The 6,562-nt window shown below is 40.2% G+C and overlaps 1 long non-coding RNA gene across 1 annotated transcript in view; it reads right to left on the reverse strand.

Moving 5' to 3' along the window:
• LOC116537499 overlaps positions 1-6,267 on the reverse strand; it is a 33,886-nt gene extending 27,619 nt beyond the window's left edge. Inside the window, exon 1 of the long non-coding RNA XR_004263153.1 lies at positions 5,877-6,267. This is a non-coding gene — a long non-coding RNA (uncharacterized LOC116537499). The remainder of the gene's footprint in view (positions 1-5,876) is intronic.
• Between the last annotated feature and the right edge of the window lie 295 nt (positions 6,268-6,562).

The raw sequence follows: 6,562 nt of genomic DNA on the forward strand, positions 1-6,562 counted from the left end.
ATGCCAGATGTAGGTGATGGGGAGGAAGGCAGCAAATCACACTGCCACATGTGTACCTATGCAACAATTTTGCATGTTCTTCACATGTACCCCAAAACCTAAAATGCAATAAAATAAATCAATGGGAAAAAAAAAAGCAATCTCATCAAAACGTGGGCTAAAGACATGAATAGACAATTCTCAAAAGAAGATACACAGATGGCCAAAAAACATATGAAAAAAATGCTCAATATCACTAATGATCAGGGAAATGCAAATTAAAACCACAATATGATGCCATAATGCAAATGACCATAATGAAAAATAATAATAATAATAACGTTGCATGGTTGTGAAAGGGAACATTTTCACACCATTGGTAGGACTGTAAACTAGAACAACCCTATGAAAAACAGTGTGGTAACATTCCTTAAAGAACTATTATAAAAGTGGGTCTACCATTTGATCCAGCAATTCCACTCCTGGGTATCTACCCCGAGGAAAAGAAGTCCTTATACGAAGAGGATACTTGCACAGGCACGCTTATAGCAGCACAATTCGCCATTGCGAAAATATGAAACCAGCCCAAATGCCCATCAATTAACAAGCGAATAAAGAAAACGTGGTGTGTGTGTGTGTGTGTATATATATATATATATATACACTGTGGAATACTACTCAGCCATAAAGGGAACAAAATAATGGCATTAGCAGCAACTTTGATGGGATTGGAGACCATTATTCTAAGTCAAGTAACTCAGGAATAGGAAGCCAAACACTGTGTGTTCTCACTTGAAAGTGGGAGCTAAACTTTAAGAACGCAAAAGCATAAGAATGACACAACGGACTTCGAGGAGTCAGGGGAAAGGATGGGAGAGGAGTGAGGGATGCGAGACTACACGTTGGGTACAGTGTACACTGCTCAGAAATCACCACTGAAGAACTTATTCATGTAACCAAACACCACGTGTTCCTCAAACATCTATTGAAATAAAAATTAATTTAATTAATATATACATACTGATTCTAGGAAACATATGAAAAAAAAAAAAGAGCCAAGACAACCAAAAAAGAGAAGAGAATCAGCAGAAAGAGGAGGAAGAGGAGGGAGGAGGAGAAGCGTGAGGAGGAGGAGAAACTGTAAGAAGAAAAAGAAGAGTAAGAAAAACGGAGCCTGGGTGCGGCGGCTCACGCCTGTAGTCCCAGCACTTTGGGAAGCCCAGGTGAGCAGGCCACCTGAGGTCAGGAGTTCGAGACCAGCCAGGCCAACATGGCGAAAACTTGTCTCTACTAAAAATACAAAAAAAAATTGGTCAGGCATAGTGGTGCGTGCCTGTAATCCCAGCTACTCAGGAGGCTGAGGCAGGAGAACTGCTGGAACCTGGGAGGCAGAGGTTGTGATGAACAGAGATGGCACGATCGCACTCCAGCCTGGAAGACAAAAGCGAGACTCTATTTCAAAATAAATAAATTAAAAGGGTGGGAAGAAGGTTAGCAATATCATTCATATTAGATATCAAGAATTACTATTAAGCTATAGTAATTCATATAACATCAGCCTACAGGTAGACAAATGACAAGTTGAAATGAATAGAGATGTGAAAAACAAATCCATACATATAAAAATTGGTGATATGGGACAGCCGTGGTATTATAAGTCAGTGGGGAAGAAATGAATTATTGAATAAACAGTTCTGGGGCATGTGCCCATCCAAATGAAAACGACATTCACAAAAATCACTGAACACACCAAAATTTGTTCTGGATGGGTGAAGGCTTACTATGAAAGTCAAATTATTAGAGAAGAAAACGTACTTGTTTGTTATTTCATGACAGACAAACATTTCTTAAATGCAAAGGAAAAAGCACAAATCATAAGAGAAAACTTTAATACATTGAACCACGTTAAAATCTGTTGCTCAAAGATGACATTAATAAAGCAGAAAAGGAAAGCCATGAACAGAAAGAAGATAATTGCAGTGCCTGTTACTGACAAAGAATTACTGACCGTAAGTATAAAGAATTCCTATAAATTACAAGAGTAACAAATGATAGAAGCAGGTATGTGACAGAACAGGAAACGTGGTTGGCCAGAACTCACAAGTAATAAAAAGCATGCTCACTAAAACCACAGGGGGACACCGTTTTCCTCCCCACCAAATTATTAAAAATCAGGAAGTCTGATAATACCAAGTCCTGCTGAACCTATGAAAAGTAATTTGGAATGTCTTTTGGCATTATCAAACAATGCTTGAGATGTATCTAACTTTAAATCTAAGGATTACATTCTGAAAGTTCCTCCCCATAAGCATGTACACAAGGAAATGAACAAAAATTTTCATATAACCAAGTTTGATATATTTTACAGTGAAATACCAGAGCCCATTGAAAATGATCAACAGCTAGGTCCATCAACACGAGTGAGTCCCAAGACAGGATGCAGAAGGAGAAAAAAGCACATGGGCAAAGAACACATATTATGCAGTTCATTTTCTATAAAGTTCAAAAATATGCAAAGCTAAATCACACATTATTTAAGGATTCAATCATACTAGGTAATATATTTTTTAACAACCAAGGAAAGATAAATACAGCAGTCAGTTTTCTCTGGGAGTACGGATAAGGATATTTTTAAGGATGGGAACACAGGGAGGCTTTAAAATTACTGGTAATATTTTAAGTTGATCAGGCGATACAGCAGTGTGCAGTGTCTTCATGAACTTGATTCCTCACCCTCATGGGTGCTTAGGACCCTAGACCCTCCTACCTTACGAAGAAATGTTTTAAAAGATGACCTTTTCTTTCTCCTGCAGTCAGAATGTCATGCCCTTGTTCCACACGGCTTGTGATTGTGAAATATAAAGATGAAGTATTCTAGCATTTGTAGTGCTGGAAATACCGTGAAAGTTACTAGAGATGCCGCATTAATCATGTGTTTTGTTTTCTGTATTTTGCGATACCTTGACATCTTAAAAGCCTTCCTGGCAGGAGGAAGATTGCCTCTCCCAGGGCTAACCCTTTCTTAGAGCAGACATCTGGGCTGGGAGCATGTCCGTCATACACAAACCCGCCAGCCCTGAGTGTGTAGATCCCACCAACCCCTTATCTAACTCTCACACACAATGCCAATAATGTATTCCCTGCCTTGAATCCACCCAGATTACAGCCTGGTACAAGGCAACTAAAGATTGCCCCTCTAGGCAAAACCCTAGCACTATTTAAATGAGTCAGTTGGAATCCCTTTTCCTTGCCTGGCCTTACCTTTTCCATGGAAATCCCAATAAAGGGTCTGGGTATGCTGTGCCCTTGCTCCTGTCTTCTGACACTGACCGAAGCTCAGTGCCCTGTGGGCCTGCCTGGCATGCAGTGGCTGCCTCTCTGTGACCCACGGGCAGAATAAACTTCTTCATGCCAGGCCTCACTTTCTTTCTGTCGCAACTCCAGCTTCACGTCTAACATTTACATAGCCAACATTTACAAATGATGCCCCATCATCAGTTTTGTACTCCTGCATTGACCAACAAACAAAGTTCTCGAAGCCACAATGTCTACTAGTAGCTTGCACAGTTTCAATCTTTTACGCACAGTGCATATCCTGTATAAAGGTCTCTTTCTACTGGAATCAGAAATACATGTTTTTCACAGTGGAAGCAACATTTTAGCTTGTTTTTCTTATCTGACCTGTTTCCACATTGGGCCGGGTTGTGTAGATGACTTGTTCCAAAGACAATTGCTGACTTCTACATATGAGCCAAAGCATTTACATAGAGAAGCTGAATCTCTCCATAGAAATCCATGGCTCTTATACAACCTGTTCTGGAAACAAATTGCAAAATCAGCTCAGGATTATTTTAGGTTGGACGAAGAAGCAGCTTGTGGTCCTGATGCATCCTAAATCAATGTTATTGTTAGAACAAAGTCAGTTCCAGTGGGAAGAGGGAGACAAACTTTTTCTTTTAACCTTTGACTTAGATTAAGTTTTACCAAAACAATGTTAAGGAATAAACAGTGACCTAGTTTGCTTTGATTTAATAAAAATGTGGCAAAAGCGTCTAATATGGTCTCTGGCCTGATTTAACTGTGTCTGGGAAGGTGCTAATATCCATCCACATAAAAATCCCTTCCAAGCTGCCAGAATGTCCCTGCTGACTTACTTGGCAGAAGGTAGTTGCCGTGGCCTCAGACGTGAACCAGCAAGAAGCTGGACTCTGTGAGTCTGTGCAGGCGTGACATGTGCCCTCTGGGACGGCCGCTTTGACAGTTACAGTCATCACGGCACATCTTCCATGAGCAAAAAATGTTATCATAAAAAACACTGCAATGATAGTCGATGTTAGGGGTGCTATGGTACTTGAGGATGGATTCTAAACTCTAAGCTCCTTTGTACCTGTAGGAGGACACAGGGCAGCTTTCCAGAGGGTTAATTACCTGAGTGGTAGGGGAAGTGTTACTTTCATTGTGAGCTGTGTGATATCAAAGCATGTACGATTGTCCCTTAGTAACTGTAGAGGATTGGATCCAGGACATCAGCAGATATGAAAATCTGCAAATGTTGAGTCCTGGGTATAAAATGATATGGTATTGCACATAACCCATGTACATCCTCCTGTATACATTCAATCATCTCTAGATTAACGTGAATGCTATCTACATAGTTGTTAAACGACATTGTTCAGGGAACGATGACAATAAAGACAAAGGTCTGTATATGTTTAGTACACATGCAGTTCCTTTTCTGAACAGCTTTTTTCATAGTTTGGTTCAATCCATAGATGCAGAACCCAGGAACACAGAAGGCCAACTGTATTATCCAATTAACACAAAACTTAAAGGTGTTTCTTGTACTATCTTTCTAAAAATGAACATAGTTGTCGAACAAACTCAAATGTTTGTGTAACTTCAATGGCAATCATTTTACAACTCAAATCTAAAACTTTAAGTGAAGATGGGCTTTGTTTAAACAGAAAAGTAGAAGGAGGAGATCTGTGTAAGACAAAGGGAAGAGACGAAGCTCCAGCTTCCCTGTCTCACATTCCGAACTTTGGCCTTTACTACAAACCATGAAAAGGAGCTACCCTGACTCCCCACAGCAAATCAACTCTGGCTTTCACCTGCAAGGAGAATTCTACTCCAGGGTTTATGGGACAGGAGGAACATAAAGCTAAATGCACCCCAGGTTTGCGCATTTGAGCCAAGTAATGGGTGCGTTTGGCCAAAATTCAAGTTCATTCTGAAGCACTAAATCAAAGTGTTAGAGGTTTGGTTCCAACACTTTGGAATGCCTCTAGTAGTGAATTACGAATCGGTCAAACCCCCACTCCCACCCCATAATCAATCCAGTTGAGGTGACAGAGCAAAGTCGTGCCAGGACCTGGCCGGTGTGGCAAAAATAAGCAGAGGAATCAGAACAGTAAATTTCTTTGTTAGCAGCTCTTCTGGGCAAGCAGGAGGGACTGAAGAAGGAAAGGAAGACTCTAACAAAGCAGAGACTTGGAAGAGGAAGGATACAGTTATTCCCATACAGAATTGCAGAGAAAGCATGGGAATCACAATGGGGATGGAAACCCAATAAACCCCAGACTCAGGCTAAATGGTAACAGGCATTGATAGAGGGTTCTAAATTAAAACAAACAAACAAACAGAAACAAAAACAAACAAACAAAACCCTTAATGTAGGAAGAGAAAATAGAAGAGACAAGAAGCCAACTGCAGCAAAGTCACATTTCCCCAAACTTACGGGAAGCGGAAGCTCTGGGACGGGGGTGTGGCCAGGAGGAGATGGAAGGGCTGAGAAGCTAAGATCTTAACCCTTTGGGTTTAAAACAACGAAGATAACAAAGTTGCTACTTAGAGGAAAACAACATTTTAATTAAACAAATATAAAGCTTTTAACTTACCAGACATAGCATTAAAATATGTCGTGGGGAAATAAATGTAAATGATATTTTCCAGATCAAGCTAATCTTGATAAGCAAAATTCCAGTCTCACAGCTGACAGAACAAGAATATTCAATTAAATCTCAGAATCTTTAGACATGAAAGGGCAGATGTGAGGAAACCCTACCACACCCATGCATTGCACTTTCTTCTGTAAAACATAAATTGGAACGCCTTGATTAACAGTGATGTCAGCTTCTACTTAGTGCCTGCAAAGGAAGCCTCCTTCATGTGAGATGTTTAGGAAGCCTGCCCCAGAATGCTCAATGGGTTTTGATCTCAGGGCCAGGGAGGGGTGGCTGGGGAACTGAAGAGTAGATGATAATCTTAACAAATGAAAAAGGATAACAACACCAATTCAGGCTTCCCAAACAAAAATACATAACCATACTAAGAATGCTAGCAGTGTGCAAACGCATGATACACTAAATGTTATTGCTGGGTGTGTAAAATGACATTTCCAAAAACATTTTGCCTCTAGGAGAAAACAAAATGTAAATCCGTTCTCTTCTCCTTTCTCTGTGGAAAAGTCCATACTACTATTAAATAAGGCCAGAACATTCCATCTTTTTATTTGACAGATTCTCCCACTCTCCTTATTGAAAATAACTTAACTCCAGGAACTGCACAGCCTCTGCACAGATTC

Source organism: Sapajus apella, unplaced genomic scaffold, assembly GCF_009761245.1.
Source record: "Sapajus apella isolate SASKATOON/1434 unplaced genomic scaffold, GSC_monkey_1.0 scaffold111, whole genome shotgun sequence".
In the NCBI taxonomy this organism is placed as follows: domain Eukaryota; kingdom Metazoa; phylum Chordata; class Mammalia; order Primates; family Cebidae; genus Sapajus; species Sapajus apella.